General features: G+C 34.6%; 36 non-coding genes across 36 annotated transcripts; 18 read left to right on the top strand and 18 right to left on the bottom strand.

Annotated features, from left to right (window-relative positions):
- Nucleotides 1-382: 382 nt before the first annotated feature.
- Nucleotides 383-492, bottom strand: Trnai-uau (transfer RNA isoleucine (anticodon UAU)). Its single transcript has 2 exons — nucleotides 455-492; nucleotides 383-418 (listed from the first exon to the last, which is right to left on the bottom strand). It is a non-coding gene; the product is annotated as a tRNA-Ile (tRNA).
- A 388-nt stretch (nucleotides 493-880) lies between these two features.
- Nucleotides 881-970, top strand: Trnay-gua (transfer RNA tyrosine (anticodon GUA)). Its single transcript is given in 2 exon segments — nucleotides 881-917; nucleotides 935-970. It is a non-coding gene; the product is annotated as a tRNA-Tyr (tRNA).
- A 792-nt stretch (nucleotides 971-1,762) lies between these two features.
- Trnai-uau (transfer RNA isoleucine (anticodon UAU)) lies at nucleotides 1,763-1,872 on the bottom strand. Its single transcript has 2 exons — nucleotides 1,835-1,872; nucleotides 1,763-1,798 (listed from the first exon to the last, which is right to left on the bottom strand). It is a non-coding gene; the product is annotated as a tRNA-Ile (tRNA).
- A 388-nt stretch (nucleotides 1,873-2,260) lies between these two features.
- Nucleotides 2,261-2,350, top strand: Trnay-gua (transfer RNA tyrosine (anticodon GUA)). The gene is given in 2 exon segments: nucleotides 2,261-2,297; nucleotides 2,315-2,350. It is a non-coding gene; the product is annotated as a tRNA-Tyr (tRNA).
- Nucleotides 2,351-3,142: 792 nt separating this feature from the next.
- Trnai-uau (transfer RNA isoleucine (anticodon UAU)) lies at nucleotides 3,143-3,252 on the bottom strand. Its single transcript has 2 exons — nucleotides 3,215-3,252; nucleotides 3,143-3,178 (listed from the first exon to the last, which is right to left on the bottom strand). It is a non-coding gene; the product is annotated as a tRNA-Ile (tRNA).
- Nucleotides 3,253-3,640: 388 nt separating this feature from the next.
- Nucleotides 3,641-3,730, top strand: Trnay-gua (transfer RNA tyrosine (anticodon GUA)). The gene is given in 2 exon segments: nucleotides 3,641-3,677; nucleotides 3,695-3,730. It is a non-coding gene; the product is annotated as a tRNA-Tyr (tRNA).
- A 792-nt stretch (nucleotides 3,731-4,522) lies between these two features.
- Nucleotides 4,523-4,632, bottom strand: Trnai-uau (transfer RNA isoleucine (anticodon UAU)). The gene is made up of 2 exons: nucleotides 4,595-4,632; nucleotides 4,523-4,558 (listed from the first exon to the last, which is right to left on the bottom strand). It is a non-coding gene; the product is annotated as a tRNA-Ile (tRNA).
- Nucleotides 4,633-5,020: 388 nt separating this feature from the next.
- Nucleotides 5,021-5,110, top strand: Trnay-gua (transfer RNA tyrosine (anticodon GUA)). Its single transcript is given in 2 exon segments — nucleotides 5,021-5,057; nucleotides 5,075-5,110. It is a non-coding gene; the product is annotated as a tRNA-Tyr (tRNA).
- A 792-nt stretch (nucleotides 5,111-5,902) lies between these two features.
- On the bottom strand, nucleotides 5,903-6,012 carry Trnai-uau (transfer RNA isoleucine (anticodon UAU)). The gene is made up of 2 exons: nucleotides 5,975-6,012; nucleotides 5,903-5,938 (listed from the first exon to the last, which is right to left on the bottom strand). It is a non-coding gene; the product is annotated as a tRNA-Ile (tRNA).
- Nucleotides 6,013-6,400: 388 nt separating this feature from the next.
- On the top strand, nucleotides 6,401-6,490 carry Trnay-gua (transfer RNA tyrosine (anticodon GUA)). The gene is given in 2 exon segments: nucleotides 6,401-6,437; nucleotides 6,455-6,490. It is a non-coding gene; the product is annotated as a tRNA-Tyr (tRNA).
- Nucleotides 6,491-7,282: 792 nt separating this feature from the next.
- Trnai-uau (transfer RNA isoleucine (anticodon UAU)) lies at nucleotides 7,283-7,392 on the bottom strand. Its single transcript has 2 exons — nucleotides 7,355-7,392; nucleotides 7,283-7,318 (listed from the first exon to the last, which is right to left on the bottom strand). It is a non-coding gene; the product is annotated as a tRNA-Ile (tRNA).
- Nucleotides 7,393-7,780: 388 nt separating this feature from the next.
- Nucleotides 7,781-7,870, top strand: Trnay-gua (transfer RNA tyrosine (anticodon GUA)). Its single transcript is given in 2 exon segments — nucleotides 7,781-7,817; nucleotides 7,835-7,870. It is a non-coding gene; the product is annotated as a tRNA-Tyr (tRNA).
- Nucleotides 7,871-8,662: 792 nt separating this feature from the next.
- On the bottom strand, nucleotides 8,663-8,772 carry Trnai-uau (transfer RNA isoleucine (anticodon UAU)). The gene is made up of 2 exons: nucleotides 8,735-8,772; nucleotides 8,663-8,698 (listed from the first exon to the last, which is right to left on the bottom strand). It is a non-coding gene; the product is annotated as a tRNA-Ile (tRNA).
- Nucleotides 8,773-9,160: 388 nt separating this feature from the next.
- Trnay-gua (transfer RNA tyrosine (anticodon GUA)) lies at nucleotides 9,161-9,250 on the top strand. The gene is given in 2 exon segments: nucleotides 9,161-9,197; nucleotides 9,215-9,250. It is a non-coding gene; the product is annotated as a tRNA-Tyr (tRNA).
- Nucleotides 9,251-10,042: 792 nt separating this feature from the next.
- On the bottom strand, nucleotides 10,043-10,152 carry Trnai-uau (transfer RNA isoleucine (anticodon UAU)). Its single transcript has 2 exons — nucleotides 10,115-10,152; nucleotides 10,043-10,078 (listed from the first exon to the last, which is right to left on the bottom strand). It is a non-coding gene; the product is annotated as a tRNA-Ile (tRNA).
- Nucleotides 10,153-10,540: 388 nt separating this feature from the next.
- Nucleotides 10,541-10,630, top strand: Trnay-gua (transfer RNA tyrosine (anticodon GUA)). Its single transcript is given in 2 exon segments — nucleotides 10,541-10,577; nucleotides 10,595-10,630. It is a non-coding gene; the product is annotated as a tRNA-Tyr (tRNA).
- Nucleotides 10,631-11,422: 792 nt separating this feature from the next.
- Trnai-uau (transfer RNA isoleucine (anticodon UAU)) lies at nucleotides 11,423-11,532 on the bottom strand. Its single transcript has 2 exons — nucleotides 11,495-11,532; nucleotides 11,423-11,458 (listed from the first exon to the last, which is right to left on the bottom strand). It is a non-coding gene; the product is annotated as a tRNA-Ile (tRNA).
- Nucleotides 11,533-11,920: 388 nt separating this feature from the next.
- Nucleotides 11,921-12,010, top strand: Trnay-gua (transfer RNA tyrosine (anticodon GUA)). Its single transcript is given in 2 exon segments — nucleotides 11,921-11,957; nucleotides 11,975-12,010. It is a non-coding gene; the product is annotated as a tRNA-Tyr (tRNA).
- A 792-nt stretch (nucleotides 12,011-12,802) lies between these two features.
- On the bottom strand, nucleotides 12,803-12,912 carry Trnai-uau (transfer RNA isoleucine (anticodon UAU)). The gene is made up of 2 exons: nucleotides 12,875-12,912; nucleotides 12,803-12,838 (listed from the first exon to the last, which is right to left on the bottom strand). It is a non-coding gene; the product is annotated as a tRNA-Ile (tRNA).
- Nucleotides 12,913-13,300: 388 nt separating this feature from the next.
- Trnay-gua (transfer RNA tyrosine (anticodon GUA)) lies at nucleotides 13,301-13,390 on the top strand. Its single transcript is given in 2 exon segments — nucleotides 13,301-13,337; nucleotides 13,355-13,390. It is a non-coding gene; the product is annotated as a tRNA-Tyr (tRNA).
- A 792-nt stretch (nucleotides 13,391-14,182) lies between these two features.
- Nucleotides 14,183-14,292, bottom strand: Trnai-uau (transfer RNA isoleucine (anticodon UAU)). The gene is made up of 2 exons: nucleotides 14,255-14,292; nucleotides 14,183-14,218 (listed from the first exon to the last, which is right to left on the bottom strand). It is a non-coding gene; the product is annotated as a tRNA-Ile (tRNA).
- A 388-nt stretch (nucleotides 14,293-14,680) lies between these two features.
- Trnay-gua (transfer RNA tyrosine (anticodon GUA)) lies at nucleotides 14,681-14,770 on the top strand. Its single transcript is given in 2 exon segments — nucleotides 14,681-14,717; nucleotides 14,735-14,770. It is a non-coding gene; the product is annotated as a tRNA-Tyr (tRNA).
- A 792-nt stretch (nucleotides 14,771-15,562) lies between these two features.
- Nucleotides 15,563-15,672, bottom strand: Trnai-uau (transfer RNA isoleucine (anticodon UAU)). The gene is made up of 2 exons: nucleotides 15,635-15,672; nucleotides 15,563-15,598 (listed from the first exon to the last, which is right to left on the bottom strand). It is a non-coding gene; the product is annotated as a tRNA-Ile (tRNA).
- Nucleotides 15,673-16,060: 388 nt separating this feature from the next.
- On the top strand, nucleotides 16,061-16,150 carry Trnay-gua (transfer RNA tyrosine (anticodon GUA)). The gene is given in 2 exon segments: nucleotides 16,061-16,097; nucleotides 16,115-16,150. It is a non-coding gene; the product is annotated as a tRNA-Tyr (tRNA).
- A 792-nt stretch (nucleotides 16,151-16,942) lies between these two features.
- Trnai-uau (transfer RNA isoleucine (anticodon UAU)) lies at nucleotides 16,943-17,052 on the bottom strand. The gene is made up of 2 exons: nucleotides 17,015-17,052; nucleotides 16,943-16,978 (listed from the first exon to the last, which is right to left on the bottom strand). It is a non-coding gene; the product is annotated as a tRNA-Ile (tRNA).
- Nucleotides 17,053-17,440: 388 nt separating this feature from the next.
- On the top strand, nucleotides 17,441-17,530 carry Trnay-gua (transfer RNA tyrosine (anticodon GUA)). The gene is given in 2 exon segments: nucleotides 17,441-17,477; nucleotides 17,495-17,530. It is a non-coding gene; the product is annotated as a tRNA-Tyr (tRNA).
- Nucleotides 17,531-18,322: 792 nt separating this feature from the next.
- Nucleotides 18,323-18,432, bottom strand: Trnai-uau (transfer RNA isoleucine (anticodon UAU)). The gene is made up of 2 exons: nucleotides 18,395-18,432; nucleotides 18,323-18,358 (listed from the first exon to the last, which is right to left on the bottom strand). It is a non-coding gene; the product is annotated as a tRNA-Ile (tRNA).
- A 388-nt stretch (nucleotides 18,433-18,820) lies between these two features.
- Nucleotides 18,821-18,910, top strand: Trnay-gua (transfer RNA tyrosine (anticodon GUA)). Its single transcript is given in 2 exon segments — nucleotides 18,821-18,857; nucleotides 18,875-18,910. It is a non-coding gene; the product is annotated as a tRNA-Tyr (tRNA).
- A 792-nt stretch (nucleotides 18,911-19,702) lies between these two features.
- Trnai-uau (transfer RNA isoleucine (anticodon UAU)) lies at nucleotides 19,703-19,812 on the bottom strand. The gene is made up of 2 exons: nucleotides 19,775-19,812; nucleotides 19,703-19,738 (listed from the first exon to the last, which is right to left on the bottom strand). It is a non-coding gene; the product is annotated as a tRNA-Ile (tRNA).
- A 388-nt stretch (nucleotides 19,813-20,200) lies between these two features.
- On the top strand, nucleotides 20,201-20,290 carry Trnay-gua (transfer RNA tyrosine (anticodon GUA)). The gene is given in 2 exon segments: nucleotides 20,201-20,237; nucleotides 20,255-20,290. It is a non-coding gene; the product is annotated as a tRNA-Tyr (tRNA).
- Nucleotides 20,291-21,082: 792 nt separating this feature from the next.
- Trnai-uau (transfer RNA isoleucine (anticodon UAU)) lies at nucleotides 21,083-21,192 on the bottom strand. Its single transcript has 2 exons — nucleotides 21,155-21,192; nucleotides 21,083-21,118 (listed from the first exon to the last, which is right to left on the bottom strand). It is a non-coding gene; the product is annotated as a tRNA-Ile (tRNA).
- Nucleotides 21,193-21,580: 388 nt separating this feature from the next.
- Nucleotides 21,581-21,670, top strand: Trnay-gua (transfer RNA tyrosine (anticodon GUA)). Its single transcript is given in 2 exon segments — nucleotides 21,581-21,617; nucleotides 21,635-21,670. It is a non-coding gene; the product is annotated as a tRNA-Tyr (tRNA).
- A 792-nt stretch (nucleotides 21,671-22,462) lies between these two features.
- Nucleotides 22,463-22,572, bottom strand: Trnai-uau (transfer RNA isoleucine (anticodon UAU)). The gene is made up of 2 exons: nucleotides 22,535-22,572; nucleotides 22,463-22,498 (listed from the first exon to the last, which is right to left on the bottom strand). It is a non-coding gene; the product is annotated as a tRNA-Ile (tRNA).
- Nucleotides 22,573-22,960: 388 nt separating this feature from the next.
- Trnay-gua (transfer RNA tyrosine (anticodon GUA)) lies at nucleotides 22,961-23,050 on the top strand. The gene is given in 2 exon segments: nucleotides 22,961-22,997; nucleotides 23,015-23,050. It is a non-coding gene; the product is annotated as a tRNA-Tyr (tRNA).
- A 792-nt stretch (nucleotides 23,051-23,842) lies between these two features.
- On the bottom strand, nucleotides 23,843-23,952 carry Trnai-uau (transfer RNA isoleucine (anticodon UAU)). Its single transcript has 2 exons — nucleotides 23,915-23,952; nucleotides 23,843-23,878 (listed from the first exon to the last, which is right to left on the bottom strand). It is a non-coding gene; the product is annotated as a tRNA-Ile (tRNA).
- Nucleotides 23,953-24,340: 388 nt separating this feature from the next.
- Nucleotides 24,341-24,430, top strand: Trnay-gua (transfer RNA tyrosine (anticodon GUA)). The gene is given in 2 exon segments: nucleotides 24,341-24,377; nucleotides 24,395-24,430. It is a non-coding gene; the product is annotated as a tRNA-Tyr (tRNA).
- The last annotated feature ends 206 nt before the right edge of the window (nucleotides 24,431-24,636 follow it).

The raw sequence follows: 24,636 nt of genomic DNA, 5'->3' as shown, positions 1-24,636 counted from the left end.
TTTTTGCTAATGCCTAAAATCGGAAGAAAACTCACATATTTCAAATCATGCCAAGACAGTTACTGTCTTTCGAATGGACCTTTCAATTATTTCTTTTCTATTTTTGAGTACCTATACACTGTCGACCATGCTGCTGGTTAGATAAAAAGAATGGAAAACCGTCAATGTAAATTTACATCGAAACGATATGACTGGTAATTGATATGCAATCAAAACGACACGTGTACTCTGAAAGGCATACTCAAACTCACAAATAAAATCCGGGTATCTTCATATTTTTTGTCGATACCCATTTCCTTGTCAAAGAGATTTTGATCGTAACAAGTTGACATGCGTAACAAGAAGGGATCAAATTTAATAAATTGAATGGTAAAAAACTAATTGCTCCGGGTGAGGATCGAACTCACAACCTCCGCATTCCTCATACTGTGCTATGCACAGTGAAGGTACTGTCTATAAGTACGGCGCGCTAACCGATTGTGCCACCGGAGCAATGTTACAAAGTGACATAAAACTTAAGGTTTTATACATCAGTTGATTTCTGGGTTAACGTCTGCATTAAAAATGATGTCGAAGAATCTTTTCATTTCACTTACTATGTTATTTTTTACATTTACTTTATTGATTGGATCGATATATAGTTTGGACGCTTCTGTTATGTTACGTCAAATAAAATCCGAATAATTATTTTAAATATAGAGAAAGCTGACTTTTCCGTTCATCGTGATTGAGATTTTGTCATGTCCTAATTATGAATATGGAATAAGGTTCATGAAAACATTTATTTAAAATAGGCTTCATTTTTAACATCATATGACCAACTTCCGCAGAACTTGATTCTTTACAATAAATACACAAATTTACTGGCAATAGACATCAGCCCGTGATAGCTCAGTTGGTAGAGCGGGAGACTGTAGTGTGATAGAATCTAGGAATCTCTAGGTCGGTGGTTCGACTCCGCCTCACGGGATATATTTTTGTCACCTTCACTTTTTAGCCCAGGATTTGTTCTTTTCTTCAATGTGAGATTATATTCTCGGAAACTATTTGACTGAGTTTTTCTTTCTTGTTTGAATAATAATAATAAAGTAACAAACACATAAAATCCACTATGAATGATATATTACAGGCGTAACATTGCAAAAATAACTTGTTAATATAATAGCTTAAGGCAAATAGAGTGTGTGCACCAAGTCAATTCTTAGATATACAGTCCTGCAAAGAAATAGCACATATAGTGGGAACAATCATCAGAATTTTATACATTCAAGTAGATAGACTGTAACGATACTAGAAAGGTATTATCGTCTCAGAAATTGGACCTGTCAAATCAATACGAGTCAGGGAAGAAGCTGAGTTTTTTTTTTTTTGCTAATGCCTAGTGATCAGTCTTCGTCAATCGGAAGAAAACTCACATATTTCAAATCATGCCAAGACAGTTACTGTCTTTCGAATGGACCTTTCAATTATTTCTTTTCTATTTTTGAGTACCTATACACTGTCGACCATGCTGCTGGTTAGATAAAAAGAATGGAAAACCGTCAATGTAAATTTACATCGAAACGATATGACTGGTAATTGATATGCAATCAAAACGACACGTGTACTCTGAAAGGCATACTCAAACTCACAAATAAAATCCGGGTATCTTCATATTTTTTGTCGATACCCATTTCCTTGTCAAAGAGATTTTGATCGTAACAAGTTGACATGCGTAACAAGAAGGGATCAAATTTAATAAATTGAATGGTAAAAAACTAATTGCTCCGGGTGAGGATCGAACTCACAACCTCCGCATTCCTCATACTGTGCTATGCACAGTGAAGGTACTGTCTATAAGTACGGCGCGCTAACCGATTGTGCCACCGGAGCAATGTTACAAAGTGACATAAAACTTAAGGTTTTATACATCAGTTGATTTCTGGGTTAACGTCTGCATTAAAAATGATGTCGAAGAATCTTTTCATTTCACTTACTATGTTATTTTTTACATTTACTTTATTGATTGGATCGATATATAGTTTGGACGCTTCTGTTATGTTACGTCAAATAAAATCCGAATAATTATTTTAAATATAGAGAAAGCTGACTTTTCCGTTCATCGTGATTGAGATTTTGTCATGTCCTAATTATGAATATGGAATAAGGTTCATGAAAACATTTATTTAAAATAGGCTTCATTTTTAACATCATATGACCAACTTCCGCAGAACTTGATTCTTTACAATAAATACACAAATTTACTGGCAATAGACATCAGCCCGTGATAGCTCAGTTGGTAGAGCGGGAGACTGTAGTGTGATAGAATCTAGGAATCTCTAGGTCGGTGGTTCGACTCCGCCTCACGGGATATATTTTTGTCACCTTCACTTTTTAGCCCAGGATTTGTTCTTTTCTTCAATGTGAGATTATATTCTCGGAAACTATTTGACTGAGTTTTTCTTTCTTGTTTGAATAATAATAATAAAGTAACAAACACATAAAATCCACTATGAATGATATATTACAGGCGTAACATTGCAAAAATAACTTGTTAATATAATAGCTTAAGGCAAATAGAGTGTGTGCACCAAGTCAATTCTTAGATATACAGTCCTGCAAAGAAATAGCACATATAGTGGGAACAATCATCAGAATTTTATACATTCAAGTAGATAGACTGTAACGATACTAGAAAGGTATTATCGTCTCAGAAATTGGACCTGTCAAATCAATACGAGTCAGGGAAGAAGCTGAGTTTTTTTTTTTTTGCTAATGCCTAGTGATCAGTCTTCGTCAATCGGAAGAAAACTCACATATTTCAAATCATGCCAAGACAGTTACTGTCTTTCGAATGGACCTTTCAATTATTTCTTTTCTATTTTTGAGTACCTATACACTGTCGACCATGCTGCTGGTTAGATAAAAAGAATGGAAAACCGTCAATGTAAATTTACATCGAAACGATATGACTGGTAATTGATATGCAATCAAAACGACACGTGTACTCTGAAAGGCATACTCAAACTCACAAATAAAATCCGGGTATCTTCATATTTTTTGTCGATACCCATTTCCTTGTCAAAGAGATTTTGATCGTAACAAGTTGACATGCGTAACAAGAAGGGATCAAATTTAATAAATTGAATGGTAAAAAACTAATTGCTCCGGGTGAGGATCGAACTCACAACCTCCGCATTCCTCATACTGTGCTATGCACAGTGAAGGTACTGTCTATAAGTACGGCGCGCTAACCGATTGTGCCACCGGAGCAATGTTACAAAGTGACATAAAACTTAAGGTTTTATACATCAGTTGATTTCTGGGTTAACGTCTGCATTAAAAATGATGTCGAAGAATCTTTTCATTTCACTTACTATGTTATTTTTTACATTTACTTTATTGATTGGATCGATATATAGTTTGGACGCTTCTGTTATGTTACGTCAAATAAAATCCGAATAATTATTTTAAATATAGAGAAAGCTGACTTTTCCGTTCATCGTGATTGAGATTTTGTCATGTCCTAATTATGAATATGGAATAAGGTTCATGAAAACATTTATTTAAAATAGGCTTCATTTTTAACATCATATGACCAACTTCCGCAGAACTTGATTCTTTACAATAAATACACAAATTTACTGGCAATAGACATCAGCCCGTGATAGCTCAGTTGGTAGAGCGGGAGACTGTAGTGTGATAGAATCTAGGAATCTCTAGGTCGGTGGTTCGACTCCGCCTCACGGGATATATTTTTGTCACCTTCACTTTTTAGCCCAGGATTTGTTCTTTTCTTCAATGTGAGATTATATTCTCGGAAACTATTTGACTGAGTTTTTCTTTCTTGTTTGAATAATAATAATAAAGTAACAAACACATAAAATCCACTATGAATGATATATTACAGGCGTAACATTGCAAAAATAACTTGTTAATATAATAGCTTAAGGCAAATAGAGTGTGTGCACCAAGTCAATTCTTAGATATACAGTCCTGCAAAGAAATAGCACATATAGTGGGAACAATCATCAGAATTTTATACATTCAAGTAGATAGACTGTAACGATACTAGAAAGGTATTATCGTCTCAGAAATTGGACCTGTCAAATCAATACGAGTCAGGGAAGAAGCTGAGTTTTTTTTTTTTTGCTAATGCCTAGTGATCAGTCTTCGTCAATCGGAAGAAAACTCACATATTTCAAATCATGCCAAGACAGTTACTGTCTTTCGAATGGACCTTTCAATTATTTCTTTTCTATTTTTGAGTACCTATACACTGTCGACCATGCTGCTGGTTAGATAAAAAGAATGGAAAACCGTCAATGTAAATTTACATCGAAACGATATGACTGGTAATTGATATGCAATCAAAACGACACGTGTACTCTGAAAGGCATACTCAAACTCACAAATAAAATCCGGGTATCTTCATATTTTTTGTCGATACCCATTTCCTTGTCAAAGAGATTTTGATCGTAACAAGTTGACATGCGTAACAAGAAGGGATCAAATTTAATAAATTGAATGGTAAAAAACTAATTGCTCCGGGTGAGGATCGAACTCACAACCTCCGCATTCCTCATACTGTGCTATGCACAGTGAAGGTACTGTCTATAAGTACGGCGCGCTAACCGATTGTGCCACCGGAGCAATGTTACAAAGTGACATAAAACTTAAGGTTTTATACATCAGTTGATTTCTGGGTTAACGTCTGCATTAAAAATGATGTCGAAGAATCTTTTCATTTCACTTACTATGTTATTTTTTACATTTACTTTATTGATTGGATCGATATATAGTTTGGACGCTTCTGTTATGTTACGTCAAATAAAATCCGAATAATTATTTTAAATATAGAGAAAGCTGACTTTTCCGTTCATCGTGATTGAGATTTTGTCATGTCCTAATTATGAATATGGAATAAGGTTCATGAAAACATTTATTTAAAATAGGCTTCATTTTTAACATCATATGACCAACTTCCGCAGAACTTGATTCTTTACAATAAATACACAAATTTACTGGCAATAGACATCAGCCCGTGATAGCTCAGTTGGTAGAGCGGGAGACTGTAGTGTGATAGAATCTAGGAATCTCTAGGTCGGTGGTTCGACTCCGCCTCACGGGATATATTTTTGTCACCTTCACTTTTTAGCCCAGGATTTGTTCTTTTCTTCAATGTGAGATTATATTCTCGGAAACTATTTGACTGAGTTTTTCTTTCTTGTTTGAATAATAATAATAAAGTAACAAACACATAAAATCCACTATGAATGATATATTACAGGCGTAACATTGCAAAAATAACTTGTTAATATAATAGCTTAAGGCAAATAGAGTGTGTGCACCAAGTCAATTCTTAGATATACAGTCCTGCAAAGAAATAGCACATATAGTGGGAACAATCATCAGAATTTTATACATTCAAGTAGATAGACTGTAACGATACTAGAAAGGTATTATCGTCTCAGAAATTGGACCTGTCAAATCAATACGAGTCAGGGAAGAAGCTGAGTTTTTTTTTTTTTGCTAATGCCTAGTGATCAGTCTTCGTCAATCGGAAGAAAACTCACATATTTCAAATCATGCCAAGACAGTTACTGTCTTTCGAATGGACCTTTCAATTATTTCTTTTCTATTTTTGAGTACCTATACACTGTCGACCATGCTGCTGGTTAGATAAAAAGAATGGAAAACCGTCAATGTAAATTTACATCGAAACGATATGACTGGTAATTGATATGCAATCAAAACGACACGTGTACTCTGAAAGGCATACTCAAACTCACAAATAAAATCCGGGTATCTTCATATTTTTTGTCGATACCCATTTCCTTGTCAAAGAGATTTTGATCGTAACAAGTTGACATGCGTAACAAGAAGGGATCAAATTTAATAAATTGAATGGTAAAAAACTAATTGCTCCGGGTGAGGATCGAACTCACAACCTCCGCATTCCTCATACTGTGCTATGCACAGTGAAGGTACTGTCTATAAGTACGGCGCGCTAACCGATTGTGCCACCGGAGCAATGTTACAAAGTGACATAAAACTTAAGGTTTTATACATCAGTTGATTTCTGGGTTAACGTCTGCATTAAAAATGATGTCGAAGAATCTTTTCATTTCACTTACTATGTTATTTTTTACATTTACTTTATTGATTGGATCGATATATAGTTTGGACGCTTCTGTTATGTTACGTCAAATAAAATCCGAATAATTATTTTAAATATAGAGAAAGCTGACTTTTCCGTTCATCGTGATTGAGATTTTGTCATGTCCTAATTATGAATATGGAATAAGGTTCATGAAAACATTTATTTAAAATAGGCTTCATTTTTAACATCATATGACCAACTTCCGCAGAACTTGATTCTTTACAATAAATACACAAATTTACTGGCAATAGACATCAGCCCGTGATAGCTCAGTTGGTAGAGCGGGAGACTGTAGTGTGATAGAATCTAGGAATCTCTAGGTCGGTGGTTCGACTCCGCCTCACGGGATATATTTTTGTCACCTTCACTTTTTAGCCCAGGATTTGTTCTTTTCTTCAATGTGAGATTATATTCTCGGAAACTATTTGACTGAGTTTTTCTTTCTTGTTTGAATAATAATAATAAAGTAACAAACACATAAAATCCACTATGAATGATATATTACAGGCGTAACATTGCAAAAATAACTTGTTAATATAATAGCTTAAGGCAAATAGAGTGTGTGCACCAAGTCAATTCTTAGATATACAGTCCTGCAAAGAAATAGCACATATAGTGGGAACAATCATCAGAATTTTATACATTCAAGTAGATAGACTGTAACGATACTAGAAAGGTATTATCGTCTCAGAAATTGGACCTGTCAAATCAATACGAGTCAGGGAAGAAGCTGAGTTTTTTTTTTTTTGCTAATGCCTAGTGATCAGTCTTCGTCAATCGGAAGAAAACTCACATATTTCAAATCATGCCAAGACAGTTACTGTCTTTCGAATGGACCTTTCAATTATTTCTTTTCTATTTTTGAGTACCTATACACTGTCGACCATGCTGCTGGTTAGATAAAAAGAATGGAAAACCGTCAATGTAAATTTACATCGAAACGATATGACTGGTAATTGATATGCAATCAAAACGACACGTGTACTCTGAAAGGCATACTCAAACTCACAAATAAAATCCGGGTATCTTCATATTTTTTGTCGATACCCATTTCCTTGTCAAAGAGATTTTGATCGTAACAAGTTGACATGCGTAACAAGAAGGGATCAAATTTAATAAATTGAATGGTAAAAAACTAATTGCTCCGGGTGAGGATCGAACTCACAACCTCCGCATTCCTCATACTGTGCTATGCACAGTGAAGGTACTGTCTATAAGTACGGCGCGCTAACCGATTGTGCCACCGGAGCAATGTTACAAAGTGACATAAAACTTAAGGTTTTATACATCAGTTGATTTCTGGGTTAACGTCTGCATTAAAAATGATGTCGAAGAATCTTTTCATTTCACTTACTATGTTATTTTTTACATTTACTTTATTGATTGGATCGATATATAGTTTGGACGCTTCTGTTATGTTACGTCAAATAAAATCCGAATAATTATTTTAAATATAGAGAAAGCTGACTTTTCCGTTCATCGTGATTGAGATTTTGTCATGTCCTAATTATGAATATGGAATAAGGTTCATGAAAACATTTATTTAAAATAGGCTTCATTTTTAACATCATATGACCAACTTCCGCAGAACTTGATTCTTTACAATAAATACACAAATTTACTGGCAATAGACATCAGCCCGTGATAGCTCAGTTGGTAGAGCGGGAGACTGTAGTGTGATAGAATCTAGGAATCTCTAGGTCGGTGGTTCGACTCCGCCTCACGGGATATATTTTTGTCACCTTCACTTTTTAGCCCAGGATTTGTTCTTTTCTTCAATGTGAGATTATATTCTCGGAAACTATTTGACTGAGTTTTTCTTTCTTGTTTGAATAATAATAATAAAGTAACAAACACATAAAATCCACTATGAATGATATATTACAGGCGTAACATTGCAAAAATAACTTGTTAATATAATAGCTTAAGGCAAATAGAGTGTGTGCACCAAGTCAATTCTTAGATATACAGTCCTGCAAAGAAATAGCACATATAGTGGGAACAATCATCAGAATTTTATACATTCAAGTAGATAGACTGTAACGATACTAGAAAGGTATTATCGTCTCAGAAATTGGACCTGTCAAATCAATACGAGTCAGGGAAGAAGCTGAGTTTTTTTTTTTTTGCTAATGCCTAGTGATCAGTCTTCGTCAATCGGAAGAAAACTCACATATTTCAAATCATGCCAAGACAGTTACTGTCTTTCGAATGGACCTTTCAATTATTTCTTTTCTATTTTTGAGTACCTATACACTGTCGACCATGCTGCTGGTTAGATAAAAAGAATGGAAAACCGTCAATGTAAATTTACATCGAAACGATATGACTGGTAATTGATATGCAATCAAAACGACACGTGTACTCTGAAAGGCATACTCAAACTCACAAATAAAATCCGGGTATCTTCATATTTTTTGTCGATACCCATTTCCTTGTCAAAGAGATTTTGATCGTAACAAGTTGACATGCGTAACAAGAAGGGATCAAATTTAATAAATTGAATGGTAAAAAACTAATTGCTCCGGGTGAGGATCGAACTCACAACCTCCGCATTCCTCATACTGTGCTATGCACAGTGAAGGTACTGTCTATAAGTACGGCGCGCTAACCGATTGTGCCACCGGAGCAATGTTACAAAGTGACATAAAACTTAAGGTTTTATACATCAGTTGATTTCTGGGTTAACGTCTGCATTAAAAATGATGTCGAAGAATCTTTTCATTTCACTTACTATGTTATTTTTTACATTTACTTTATTGATTGGATCGATATATAGTTTGGACGCTTCTGTTATGTTACGTCAAATAAAATCCGAATAATTATTTTAAATATAGAGAAAGCTGACTTTTCCGTTCATCGTGATTGAGATTTTGTCATGTCCTAATTATGAATATGGAATAAGGTTCATGAAAACATTTATTTAAAATAGGCTTCATTTTTAACATCATATGACCAACTTCCGCAGAACTTGATTCTTTACAATAAATACACAAATTTACTGGCAATAGACATCAGCCCGTGATAGCTCAGTTGGTAGAGCGGGAGACTGTAGTGTGATAGAATCTAGGAATCTCTAGGTCGGTGGTTCGACTCCGCCTCACGGGATATATTTTTGTCACCTTCACTTTTTAGCCCAGGATTTGTTCTTTTCTTCAATGTGAGATTATATTCTCGGAAACTATTTGACTGAGTTTTTCTTTCTTGTTTGAATAATAATAATAAAGTAACAAACACATAAAATCCACTATGAATGATATATTACAGGCGTAACATTGCAAAAATAACTTGTTAATATAATAGCTTAAGGCAAATAGAGTGTGTGCACCAAGTCAATTCTTAGATATACAGTCCTGCAAAGAAATAGCACATATAGTGGGAACAATCATCAGAATTTTATACATTCAAGTAGATAGACTGTAACGATACTAGAAAGGTATTATCGTCTCAGAAATTGGACCTGTCAAATCAATACGAGTCAGGGAAGAAGCTGAGTTTTTTTTTTTTTGCTAATGCCTAGTGATCAGTCTTCGTCAATCGGAAGAAAACTCACATATTTCAAATCATGCCAAGACAGTTACTGTCTTTCGAATGGACCTTTCAATTATTTCTTTTCTATTTTTGAGTACCTATACACTGTCGACCATGCTGCTGGTTAGATAAAAAGAATGGAAAACCGTCAATGTAAATTTACATCGAAACGATATGACTGGTAATTGATATGCAATCAAAACGACACGTGTACTCTGAAAGGCATACTCAAACTCACAAATAAAATCCGGGTATCTTCATATTTTTTGTCGATACCCATTTCCTTGTCAAAGAGATTTTGATCGTAACAAGTTGACATGCGTAACAAGAAGGGATCAAATTTAATAAATTGAATGGTAAAAAACTAATTGCTCCGGGTGAGGATCGAACTCACAACCTCCGCATTCCTCATACTGTGCTATGCACAGTGAAGGTACTGTCTATAAGTACGGCGCGCTAACCGATTGTGCCACCGGAGCAATGTTACAAAGTGACATAAAACTTAAGGTTTTATACATCAGTTGATTTCTGGGTTAACGTCTGCATTAAAAATGATGTCGAAGAATCTTTTCATTTCACTTACTATGTTATTTTTTACATTTACTTTATTGATTGGATCGATATATAGTTTGGACGCTTCTGTTATGTTACGTCAAATAAAATCCGAATAATTATTTTAAATATAGAGAAAGCTGACTTTTCCGTTCATCGTGATTGAGATTTTGTCATGTCCTAATTATGAATATGGAATAAGGTTCATGAAAACATTTATTTAAAATAGGCTTCATTTTTAACATCATATGACCAACTTCCGCAGAACTTGATTCTTTACAATAAATACACAAATTTACTGGCAATAGACATCAGCCCGTGATAGCTCAGTTGGTAGAGCGGGAGACTGTAGTGTGATAGAATCTAGGAATCTCTAGGTCGGTGGTTCGACTCCGCCTCACGGGATATATTTTTGTCACCTTCACTTTTTAGCCCAGGATTTGTTCTTTTCTTCAATGTGAGATTATATTCTCGGAAACTATTTGACTGAGTTTTTCTTTCTTGTTTGAATAATAATAATAAAGTAACAAACACATAAAATCCACTATGAATGATATATTACAGGCGTAACATTGCAAAAATAACTTGTTAATATAATAGCTTAAGGCAAATAGAGTGTGTGCACCAAGTCAATTCTTAGATATACAGTCCTGCAAAGAAATAGCACATATAGTGGGAACAATCATCAGAATTTTATACATTCAAGTAGATAGACTGTAACGATACTAGAAAGGTATTATCGTCTCAGAAATTGGACCTGTCAAATCAATACGAGTCAGGGAAGAAGCTGAGTTTTTTTTTTTTTGCTAATGCCTAGTGATCAGTCTTCGTCAATCGGAAGAAAACTCACATATTTCAAATCATGCCAAGACAGTTACTGTCTTTCGAATGGACCTTTCAATTATTTCTTTTCTATTTTTGAGTACCTATACACTGTCGACCATGCTGCTGGTTAGATAAAAAGAATGGAAAACCGTCAATGTAAATTTACATCGAAACGATATGACTGGTAATTGATATGCAATCAAAACGACACGTGTACTCTGAAAGGCATACTCAAACTCACAAATAAAATCCGGGTATCTTCATATTTTTTGTCGATACCCATTTCCTTGTCAAAGAGATTTTGATCGTAACAAGTTGACATGCGTAACAAGAAGGGATCAAATTTAATAAATTGAATGGTAAAAAACTAATTGCTCCGGGTGAGGATCGAACTCACAACCTCCGCATTCCTCATACTGTGCTATGCACAGTGAAGGTACTGTCTATAAGTACGGCGCGCTAACCGATTGTGCCACCGGAGCAATGTTACAAAGTGACATAAAACTTAAGGTTTTATACATCAGTTGATTTCTGGGTTAACGTCTGCATTAAAAATGATGTCGAAGAATCTTTTCATTTCACTTACTATGTTATTTTTTACATTTACTTTATTGATTGGATCGATATATAGTTTGGACGCTTCTGTTATGTTACGTCAAATAAAATCCGAATAATTATTTTAAATATAGAGAAAGCTGACTTTTCCGTTCATCGTGATTGAGATTTTGTCATGTCCTAATTATGAATATGGAATAAGGTTCATGAAAACATTTATTTAAAATAGGCTTCATTTTTAACATCATATGACCAACTTCCGCAGAACTTGATTCTTTACAATAAATACACAAATTTACTGGCAATAGACATCAGCCCGTGATAGCTCAGTTGGTAGAGCGGGAGACTGTAGTGTGATAGAATCTAGGAATCTCTAGGTCGGTGGTTCGACTCCGCCTCACGGGATATATTTTTGTCACCTTCACTTTTTAGCCCAGGATTTGTTCTTTTCTTCAATGTGAGATTATATTCTCGGAAACTATTTGACTGAGTTTTTCTTTCTTGTTTGAATAATAATAATAAAGTAACAAACACATAAAATCCACTATGAATGATATATTACAGGCGTAACATTGCAAAAATAACTTGTTAATATAATAGCTTAAGGCAAATAGAGTGTGTGCACCAAGTCAATTCTTAGATATACAGTCCTGCAAAGAAATAGCACATATAGTGGGAACAATCATCAGAATTTTATACATTCAAGTAGATAGACTGTAACGATACTAGAAAGGTATTATCGTCTCAGAAATTGGACCTGTCAAATCAATACGAGTCAGGGAAGAAGCTGAGTTTTTTTTTTTTTGCTAATGCCTAGTGATCAGTCTTCGTCAATCGGAAGAAAACTCACATATTTCAAATCATGCCAAGACAGTTACTGTCTTTCGAATGGACCTTTCAATTATTTCTTTTCTATTTTTGAGTACCTATACACTGTCGACCATGCTGCTGGTTAGATAAAAAGAATGGAAAACCGTCAATGTAAATTTACATCGAAACGATATGACTGGTAATTGATATGCAATCAAAACGACACGTGTACTCTGAAAGGCATACTCAAACTCACAAATAAAATCCGGGTATCTTCATATTTTTTGTCGATACCCATTTCCTTGTCAAAGAGATTTTGATCGTAACAAGTTGACATGCGTAACAAGAAGGGATCAAATTTAATAAATTGAATGGTAAAAAACTAATTGCTCCGGGTGAGGATCGAACTCACAACCTCCGCATTCCTCATACTGTGCTATGCACAGTGAAGGTACTGTCTATAAGTACGGCGCGCTAACCGATTGTGCCACCGGAGCAATGTTACAAAGTGACATAAAACTTAAGGTTTTATACATCAGTTGATTTCTGGGTTAACGTCTGCATTAAAAATGATGTCGAAGAATCTTTTCATTTCACTTACTATGTTATTTTTTACATTTACTTTATTGATTGGATCGATATATAGTTTGGACGCTTCTGTTATGTTACGTCAAATAAAATCCGAATAATTATTTTAAATATAGAGAAAGCTGACTTTTCCGTTCATCGTGATTGAGATTTTGTCATGTCCTAATTATGAATATGGAATAAGGTTCATGAAAACATTTATTTAAAATAGGCTTCATTTTTAACATCATATGACCAACTTCCGCAGAACTTGATTCTTTACAATAAATACACAAATTTACTGGCAATAGACATCAGCCCGTGATAGCTCAGTTGGTAGAGCGGGAGACTGTAGTGTGATAGAATCTAGGAATCTCTAGGTCGGTGGTTCGACTCCGCCTCACGGGATATATTTTTGTCACCTTCACTTTTTAGCCCAGGATTTGTTCTTTTCTTCAATGTGAGATTATATTCTCGGAAACTATTTGACTGAGTTTTTCTTTCTTGTTTGAATAATAATAATAAAGTAACAAACACATAAAATCCACTATGAATGATATATTACAGGCGTAACATTGCAAAAATAACTTGTTAATATAATAGCTTAAGGCAAATAGAGTGTGTGCACCAAGTCAATTCTTAGATATACAGTCCTGCAAAGAAATAGCACATATAGTGGGAACAATCATCAGAATTTTATACATTCAAGTAGATAGACTGTAACGATACTAGAAAGGTATTATCGTCTCAGAAATTGGACCTGTCAAATCAATACGAGTCAGGGAAGAAGCTGAGTTTTTTTTTTTTTGCTAATGCCTAGTGATCAGTCTTCGTCAATCGGAAGAAAACTCACATATTTCAAATCATGCCAAGACAGTTACTGTCTTTCGAATGGACCTTTCAATTATTTCTTTTCTATTTTTGAGTACCTATACACTGTCGACCATGCTGCTGGTTAGATAAAAAGAATGGAAAACCGTCAATGTAAATTTACATCGAAACGATATGACTGGTAATTGATATGCAATCAAAACGACACGTGTACTCTGAAAGGCATACTCAAACTCACAAATAAAATCCGGGTATCTTCATATTTTTTGTCGATACCCATTTCCTTGTCAAAGAGATTTTGATCGTAACAAGTTGACATGCGTAACAAGAAGGGATCAAATTTAATAAATTGAATGGTAAAAAACTAATTGCTCCGGGTGAGGATCGAACTCACAACCTCCGCATTCCTCATACTGTGCTATGCACAGTGAAGGTACTGTCTATAAGTACGGCGCGCTAACCGATTGTGCCACCGGAGCAATGTTACAAAGTGACATAAAACTTAAGGTTTTATACATCAGTTGATTTCTGGGTTAACGTCTGCATTAAAAATGATGTCGAAGAATCTTTTCATTTCACTTACTATGTTATTTTTTACATTTACTTTATTGATTGGATCGATATATAGTTTGGACGCTTCTGTTATGTTACGTCAAATAAAATCCGAATAATTATTTTAAATATAGAGAAAGCTGACTTTTCCGTTCATCGTGATTGAGATTTTGTCATGTCCTAATTATGAATATGGAATAAGGTTCATGAAAACATTTATTTAAAATAGGCTTCATTTTTAACATCATATGACCAACTTCCGCAGAACTTGATTCTTTACAATAAATACACAAATTTACTGGCAATAGACATCAGCCCGTGATAGCTCAGTTGGTAGAGCGGGAGACTGTAGTGTGATAGAATCTAGGAATCTCTAGGTCGGTGGTTCGACTCCGCCTCACGGGATATATTTTTGTCACCTTCACTTTTTAGCCCAGGATTTGTTCTTTTCTTCAATGTGAGATTATATTCTCGGAAACTATTTGACTGAGTTTTTCTTTCTTGTTTGAATAATAATAATAAAGTAACAAACACATAAAATCCACTATGAATGATATATTACAGGCGTAACATTGCAAAAATAACTTGTTAATATAATAGCTTAAGGCAAATAGAGTGTGTGCACCAAGTCAATTCTTAGATATACAGTCCTGCAAAGAAATAGCACATATAGTGGGAACAATCATCAGAATTTTATACATTCAAGTAGATAGACTGTAACGATACTAGAAAGGTATTATCGTCTCAGAAATTGGACCTGTCAAATCAATACGAGTCAGGGAAGAAGCTGAGTTTTTTTTTTTTTGCTAATGCCTAGTGATCAGTCTTCGTCAATCGGAAGAAAACTCACATATTTCAAATCATGCCAAGACAGTTACTGTCTTTCGAATGGACCTTTCAATTATTTCTTTTCTATTTTTGAGTACCTATACACTGTCGACCATGCTGCTGGTTAGATAAAAAGAATGGAAAACCGTCAATGTAAATTTACATCGAAACGATATGACTGGTAATTGATATGCAATCAAAACGACACGTGTACTCTGAAAGGCATACTCAAACTCACAAATAAAATCCGGGTATCTTCATATTTTTTGTCGATACCCATTTCCTTGTCAAAGAGATTTTGATCGTAACAAGTTGACATGCGTAACAAGAAGGGATCAAATTTAATAAATTGAATGGTAAAAAACTAATTGCTCCGGGTGAGGATCGAACTCACAACCTCCGCATTCCTCATACTGTGCTATGCACAGTGAAGGTACTGTCTATAAGTACGGCGCGCTAACCGATTGTGCCACCGGAGCAATGTTACAAAGTGACATAAAACTTAAGGTTTTATACATCAGTTGATTTCTGGGTTAACGTCTGCATTAAAAATGATGTCGAAGAATCTTTTCATTTCACTTACTATGTTATTTTTTACATTTACTTTATTGATTGGATCGATATATAGTTTGGACGCTTCTGTTATGTTACGTCAAATAAAATCCGAATAATTATTTTAAATATAGAGAAAGCTGACTTTTCCGTTCATCGTGATTGAGATTTTGTCATGTCCTAATTATGAATATGGAATAAGGTTCATGAAAACATTTATTTAAAATAGGCTTCATTTTTAACATCATATGACCAACTTCCGCAGAACTTGATTCTTTACAATAAATACACAAATTTACTGGCAATAGACATCAGCCCGTGATAGCTCAGTTGGTAGAGCGGGAGACTGTAGTGTGATAGAATCTAGGAATCTCTAGGTCGGTGGTTCGACTCCGCCTCACGGGATATATTTTTGTCACCTTCACTTTTTAGCCCAGGATTTGTTCTTTTCTTCAATGTGAGATTATATTCTCGGAAACTATTTGACTGAGTTTTTCTTTCTTGTTTGAATAATAATAATAAAGTAACAAACACATAAAATCCACTATGAATGATATATTACAGGCGTAACATTGCAAAAATAACTTGTTAATATAATAGCTTAAGGCAAATAGAGTGTGTGCACCAAGTCAATTCTTAGATATACAGTCCTGCAAAGAAATAGCACATATAGTGGGAACAATCATCAGAATTTTATACATTCAAGTAGATAGACTGTAACGATACTAGAAAGGTATTATCGTCTCAGAAATTGGACCTGTCAAATCAATACGAGTCAGGGAAGAAGCTGAGTTTTTTTTTTTTTGCTAATGCCTAGTGATCAGTCTTCGTCAATCGGAAGAAAACTCACATATTTCAAATCATGCCAAGACAGTTACTGTCTTTCGAATGGACCTTTCAATTATTTCTTTTCTATTTTTGAGTACCTATACACTGTCGACCATGCTGCTGGTTAGATAAAAAGAATGGAAAACCGTCAATGTAAATTTACATCGAAACGATATGACTGGTAATTGATATGCAATCAAAACGACACGTGTACTCTGAAAGGCATACTCAAACTCACAAATAAAATCCGGGTATCTTCATATTTTTTGTCGATACCCATTTCCTTGTCAAAGAGATTTTGATCGTAACAAGTTGACATGCGTAACAAGAAGGGATCAAATTTAATAAATTGAATGGTAAAAAACTAATTGCTCCGGGTGAGGATCGAACTCACAACCTCCGCATTCCTCATACTGTGCTATGCACAGTGAAGGTACTGTCTATAAGTACGGCGCGCTAACCGATTGTGCCACCGGAGCAATGTTACAAAGTGACATAAAACTTAAGGTTTTATACATCAGTTGATTTCTGGGTTAACGTCTGCATTAAAAATGATGTCGAAGAATCTTTTCATTTCACTTACTATGTTATTTTTTACATTTACTTTATTGATTGGATCGATATATAGTTTGGACGCTTCTGTTATGTTACGTCAAATAAAATCCGAATAATTATTTTAAATATAGAGAAAGCTGACTTTTCCGTTCATCGTGATTGAGATTTTGTCATGTCCTAATTATGAATATGGAATAAGGTTCATGAAAACATTTATTTAAAATAGGCTTCATTTTTAACATCATATGACCAACTTCCGCAGAACTTGATTCTTTACAATAAATACACAAATTTACTGGCAATAGACATCAGCCCGTGATAGCTCAGTTGGTAGAGCGGGAGACTGTAGTGTGATAGAATCTAGGAATCTCTAGGTCGGTGGTTCGACTCCGCCTCACGGGATATATTTTTGTCACCTTCACTTTTTAGCCCAGGATTTGTTCTTTTCTTCAATGTGAGATTATATTCTCGGAAACTATTTGACTGAGTTTTTCTTTCTTGTTTGAATAATAATAATAAAGTAACAAACACATAAAATCCACTATGAATGATATATTACAGGCGTAACATTGCAAAAATAACTTGTTAATATAATAGCTTAAGGCAAATAGAGTGTGTGCACCAAGTCAATTCTTAGATATACAGTCCTGCAAAGAAATAGCACATATAGTGGGAACAATCATCAGAATTTTATACATTCAAGTAGATAGACTGTAACGATACTAGAAAGGTATTATCGTCTCAGAAATTGGACCTGTCAAATCAATACGAGTCAGGGAAGAAGCTGAGTTTTTTTTTTTTTGCTAATGCCTAGTGATCAGTCTTCGTCAATCGGAAGAAAACTCACATATTTCAAATCATGCCAAGACAGTTACTGTCTTTCGAATGGACCTTTCAATTATTTCTTTTCTATTTTTGAGTACCTATACACTGTCGACCATGCTGCTGGTTAGATAAAAAGAATGGAAAACCGTCAATGTAAATTTACATCGAAACGATATGACTGGTAATTGATATGCAATCAAAACGACACGTGTACTCTGAAAGGCATACTCAAACTCACAAATAAAATCCGGGTATCTTCATATTTTTTGTCGATACCCATTTCCTTGTCAAAGAGATTTTGATCGTAACAAGTTGACATGCGTAACAAGAAGGGATCAAATTTAATAAATTGAATGGTAAAAAACTAATTGCTCCGGGTGAGGATCGAACTCACAACCTCCGCATTCCTCATACTGTGCTATGCACAGTGAAGGTACTGTCTATAAGTACGGCGCGCTAACCGATTGTGCCACCGGAGCAATGTTACAAAGTGACATAAAACTTAAGGTTTTATACATCAGTTGATTTCTGGGTTAACGTCTGCATTAAAAATGATGTCGAAGAATCTTTTCATTTCACTTACTATGTTATTTTTTACATTTACTTTATTGATTGGATCGATATATAGTTTGGACGCTTCTGTTATGTTACGTCAAATAAAATCCGAATAATTATTTTAAATATAGAGAAAGCTGACTTTTCCGTTCATCGTGATTGAGATTTTGTCATGTCCTAATTATGAATATGGAATAAGGTTCATGAAAACATTTATTTAAAATAGGCTTCATTTTTAACATCATATGACCAACTTCCGCAGAACTTGATTCTTTACAATAAATACACAAATTTACTGGCAATAGACATCAGCCCGTGATAGCTCAGTTGGTAGAGCGGGAGACTGTAGTGTGATAGAATCTAGGAATCTCTAGGTCGGTGGTTCGACTCCGCCTCACGGGATATATTTTTGTCACCTTCACTTTTTAGCCCAGGATTTGTTCTTTTCTTCAATGTGAGATTATATTCTCGGAAACTATTTGACTGAGTTTTTCTTTCTTGTTTGAATAATAATAATAAAGTAACAAACACATAAAATCCACTATGAATGATATATTACAGGCGTAACATTGCAAAAATAACTTGTTAATATAATAGCTTAAGGCAAATAGAGTGTGTGCACCAAGTCAATTCTTAGATATACAGTCCTGCAAAGAAATAGCACATATAGTGGGAACAATCATCAGAATTTTATACATTCAAGTAGATAGACTGTAACGATACTAGAAAGGTATTATCGTCTCAGAAATTGGACCTGTCAAATCAATACGAGTCAGGGAAGAAGCTGAGTTTTTTTTTTTTTGCTAATGCCTAGTGATCAGTCTTCGTCAATCGGAAGAAAACTCACATATTTCAAATCATGCCAAGACAGTTACTGTCTTTCGAATGGACCTTTCAATTATTTCTTTTCTATTTTTGAGTACCTATACACTGTCGACCATGCTGCTGGTTAGATAAAAAGAATGGAAAACCGTCAATGTAAATTTACATCGAAACGATATGACTGGTAATTGATATGCAATCAAAACGACACGTGTACTCTGAAAGGCATACTCAAACTCACAAATAAAATCCGGGTATCTTCATATTTTTTGTCGATACCCATTTCCTTGTCAAAGAGATTTTGATCGTAACAAGTTGACATGCGTAACAAGAAGGGATCAAATTTAATAAATTGAATGGTAAAAAACTAATTGCTCCGGGTGAGGATCGAACTCACAACCTCCGCATTCCTCATACTGTGCTATGCACAGTGAAGGTACTGTCTATAAGTACGGCGCGCTAACCGATTGTGCCACCGGAGCAATGTTACAAAGTGACATAAAACTTAAGGTTTTATACATCAGTTGATTTCTGGGTTAACGTCTGCATTAAAAATGATGTCGAAGAATCTTTTCATTTCACTTACTATGTTATTTTTTACATTTACTTTATTGATTGGATCGATATATAGTTTGGACGCTTCTGTTATGTTACGTCAAATAAAATCCGAATAATTATTTTAAATATAGAGAAAGCTGACTTTTCCGTTCATCGTGATTGAGATTTTGTCATGTCCTAATTATGAATATGGAATAAGGTTCATGAAAACATTTATTTAAAATAGGCTTCATTTTTAACATCATATGACCAACTTCCGCAGAACTTGATTCTTTACAATAAATACACAAATTTACTGGCAATAGACATCAGCCCGTGATAGCTCAGTTGGTAGAGCGGGAGACTGTAGTGTGATAGAATCTAGGAATCTCTAGGTCGGTGGTTCGACTCCGCCTCACGGGATATATTTTTGTCACCTTCACTTTTTAGCCCAGGATTTGTTCTTTTCTTCAATGTGAGATTATATTCTCGGAAACTATTTGACTGAGTTTTTCTTTCTTGTTTGAATAATAATAATAAAGTAACAAACACATAAAATCCACTATGAATGATATATTACAGGCGTAACATTGCAAAAATAACTTGTTAATATAATAGCTTAAGGCAAATAGAGTGTGTGCACCAAGTCAATTCTTAGATATACAGTCCTGCAAAGAAATAGCACATATAGTGGGAACAATCATCAGAATTTTATACATTCAAGTAGATAGACTGTAACGATACTAGAAAGGTATTATCGTCTCAGAAATTGGACCTGTCAAATCAATACGAGTCAGGGAAGAAGCTGAGTTTTTTTTTTTTTGCTAATGCCTAGTGATCAGTCTTCGTCAATCGGAAGAAAACTCACATATTTCAAATCATGCCAAGACAGTTACTGTCTTTCGAATGGACCTTTCAATTATTTCTTTTCTATTTTTGAGTACCTATACACTGTCGACCATGCTGCTGGTTAGATAAAAAGAATGGAAAACCGTCAATGTAAATTTACATCGAAACGATATGACTGGTAATTGATATGCAATCAAAACGACACGTGTACTCTGAAAGGCATACTCAAACTCACAAATAAAATCCGGGTATCTTCATATTTTTTGTCGATACCCATTTCCTTGTCAAAGAGATTTTGATCGTAACAAGTTGACATGCGTAACAAGAAGGGATCAAATTTAATAAATTGAATGGTAAAAAACTAATTGCTCCGGGTGAGGATCGAACTCACAACCTCCGCATTCCTCATACTGTGCTATGCACAGTGAAGGTACTGTCTATAAGTACGGCGCGCTAACCGATTGTGCCACCGGAGCAATGTTACAAAGTGACATAAAACTTAAGGTTTTATACATCAGTTGATTTCTGGGTTAACGTCTGCATTAAAAATGATGTCGAAGAATCTTTTCATTTCACTTACTATGTTATTTTTTACATTTACTTTATTGATTGGATCGATATATAGTTTGGACGCTTCTGTTATGTTACGTCAAATAAAATCCGAATAATTATTTTAAATATAGAGAAAGCTGACTTTTCCGTTCATCGTGATTGAGATTTTGTCATGTCCTAATTATGAATATGGAATAAGGTTCATGAAAACATTTATTTAAAATAGGCTTCATTTTTAACATCATATGACCAACTTCCGCAGAACTTGATTCTTTACAATAAATACACAAATTTACTGGCAATAGACATCAGCCCGTGATAGCTCAGTTGGTAGAGCGGGAGACTGTAGTGTGATAGAATCTAGGAATCTCTAGGTCGGTGGTTCGACTCCGCCTCACGGGATATATTTTTGTCACCTTCACTTTTTAGCCCAGGATTTGTTCTTTTCTTCAATGTGAGATTATATTCTCGGAAACTATTTGACTGAGTTTTTCTTTCTTGTTTGAATAATAATAATAAAGTAACAAACACATAAAATCCACTATGAATGATATATTACAGGCGTAACATTGCAAAAATAACTTGTTAATATAATAGCTTAAGGCAAATAGAGTGTGTGCACCAAGTCAATTCTTAGATATACAGTCCTGCAAAGAAATAGCACATATAGTGGGAACAATCATCAGAATTTTATACATTCAAGTAGATAGACTGTAACGATACTAGAAAGGTATTATCGTCTCAGAAATTGGACCTGTCAAATCAATACGAGTCAGGGAAGAAGCTGAGTTTTTTTTTTTTTGCTAATGCCTAGTGATCAGTCTTCGTCAATCGGAAGAAAACTCACATATTTCAAATCATGCCAAGACAGTTACTGTCTTTCGAATGGACCTTTCAATTATTTCTTTTCTATTTTTGAGTACCTATACACTGTCGACCATGCTGCTGGTTAGATAAAAAGAATGGAAAACCGTCAATGTAAATTTACATCGAAACGATATGACTGGTAATTGATATGCAATCAAAACGACACGTGTACTCTGAAAGGCATACTCAAACTCACAAATAAAATCCGGGTATCTTCATATTTTTTGTCGATACCCATTTCCTTGTCAAAGAGATTTTGATCGTAACAAGTTGACATGCGTAACAAGAAGGGATCAAATTTAATAAATTGAATGGTAAAAAACTAATTGCTCCGGGTGAGGATCGAACTCACAACCTCCGCATTCCTCATACTGTGCTATGCACAGTGAAGGTACTGTCTATAAGTACGGCGCGCTAACCGATTGTGCCACCGGAGCAATGTTACAAAGTGACATAAAACTTAAGGTTTTATACATCAGTTGATTTCTGGGTTAACGTCTGCATTAAAAATGATGTCGAAGAATCTTTTCATTTCACTTACTATGTTATTTTTTACATTTACTTTATTGATTGGATCGATATATAGTTTGGACGCTTCTGTTATGTTACGTCAAATAAAATCCGAATAATTATTTTAAATATAGAGAAAGCTGACTTTTCCGTTCATCGTGATTGAGATTTTGTCATGTCCTAATTATGAATATGGAATAAGGTTCATGAAAACATTTATTTAAAATAGGCTTCATTTTTAACATCATATGACCAACTTCCGCAGAACTTGATTCTTTACAATAAATACACAAATTTACTGGCAATAGACATCAGCCCGTGATAGCTCAGTTGGTAGAGCGGGAGACTGTAGTGTGATAGAATCTAGGAATCTCTAGGTCGGTGGTTCGACTCCGCCTCACGGGATATATTTTTGTCACCTTCACTTTTTAGCCCAGGATTTGTTCTTTTCTTCAATGTGAGATTATATTCTCGGAAACTATTTGACTGAGTTTTTCTTTCTTGTTTGAATAATAATAATAAAGTAACAAACACATAAAATCCACTATGAATGATATATTACAGGCGTAACATTGCAAAAATAACTTGTTAATATAATAGCTTAAGGCAAATAGAGTGTGTGCACCAAGTCAATTCTTAGATATACAGTCCTGCAAAGAAATAGCACATATAGTGGGAACAATCATCAGAATTTTATACATTCAAGTAGATAGACTGTAACGATACTAGAAAGGTATTATCGTCTCAGAAATTGGACCTGTCAAATCAATACGAGTCAGGGAAGAAGCTGAGTTTTTTTTTTTTTGCTAATGCCTAGTGATCAGTCTTCGTCAATCGGAAGAAAACTCACATATTTCAAATCATGCCAAGACAGTTACTGTCTTTCGAATGGACCTTTCAATTATTTCTTTTCTATTTTTGAGTACCTATACACTGTCGACCATGCTGCTGGTTAGATAAAAAGAATGGAAAACCGTCAATGTAAATTTACATCGAAACGATATGACTGGTAATTGATATGCAATCAAAACGACACGTGTACTCTGAAAGGCATACTCAAACTCACAAATAAAATCCGGGTATCTTCATATTTTTTGTCGATACCCATTTCCTTGTCAAAGAGATTTTGATCGTAACAAGTTGACATGCGTAACAAGAAGGGATCAAATTTAATAAATTGAATGGTAAAAAACTAATTGCTCCGGGTGAGGATCGAACTCACAACCTCCGCATTCCTCATACTGTGCTATGCACAGTGAAGGTACTGTCTATAAGTACGGCGCGCTAACCGATTGTGCCACCGGAGCAATGTTACAAAGTGACATAAAACTTAAGGTTTTATACATCAGTTGATTTCTGGGTTAACGTCTGCATTAAAAATGATGTCGAAGAATCTTTTCATTTCACTTACTATGTTATTTTTTACATTTACTTTATTGATTGGATCGATATATAGTTTGGACGCTTCTGTTATGTTACGTCAAATAAAATCCGAATAATTATTTTAAATATAGAGAAAGCTGACTTTTCCGTTCATCGTGATTGAGATTTTGTCATGTCCTAATTATGAATATGGAATAAGGTTCATGAAAACATTTATTTAAAATAGGCTTCATTTTTAACATCATATGACCAACTTCCGCAGAACTTGATTCTTTACAATAAATACACAAATTTACTGGCAATAGACATCAGCCCGTGATAGCTCAGTTGGTAGAGCGGGAGACTGTAGTGTGATAGAATCTAGGAATCTCTAGGTCGGTGGTTCGACTCCGCCTCACGGGATATATTTTTGTCACCTTCACTTTTTAGCCCAGGATTTGTTCTTTTCTTCAATGTGAGATTATATTCTCGGAAACTATTTGACTGAGTTTTTCTTTCTTGTTTGAATAATAATAATAAAGTAACAAACACATAAAATCCACTATGAATGATATATTACAGGCGTAACATTGCAAAAATAACTTGTTAATATAATAGCTTAAGGCAAA

Source organism: Mytilus galloprovincialis, chromosome 3 (assembly GCF_965363235.1).
Source record: "Mytilus galloprovincialis chromosome 3, xbMytGall1.hap1.1, whole genome shotgun sequence".
In the NCBI taxonomy this organism is placed as follows: Eukaryota; Metazoa; Mollusca; class Bivalvia; order Mytilida; family Mytilidae; genus Mytilus; species Mytilus galloprovincialis.
Note: the sequence above shows the minus strand (reverse complement) of the source record. Positions and strands in the feature narration are given on the sequence as shown.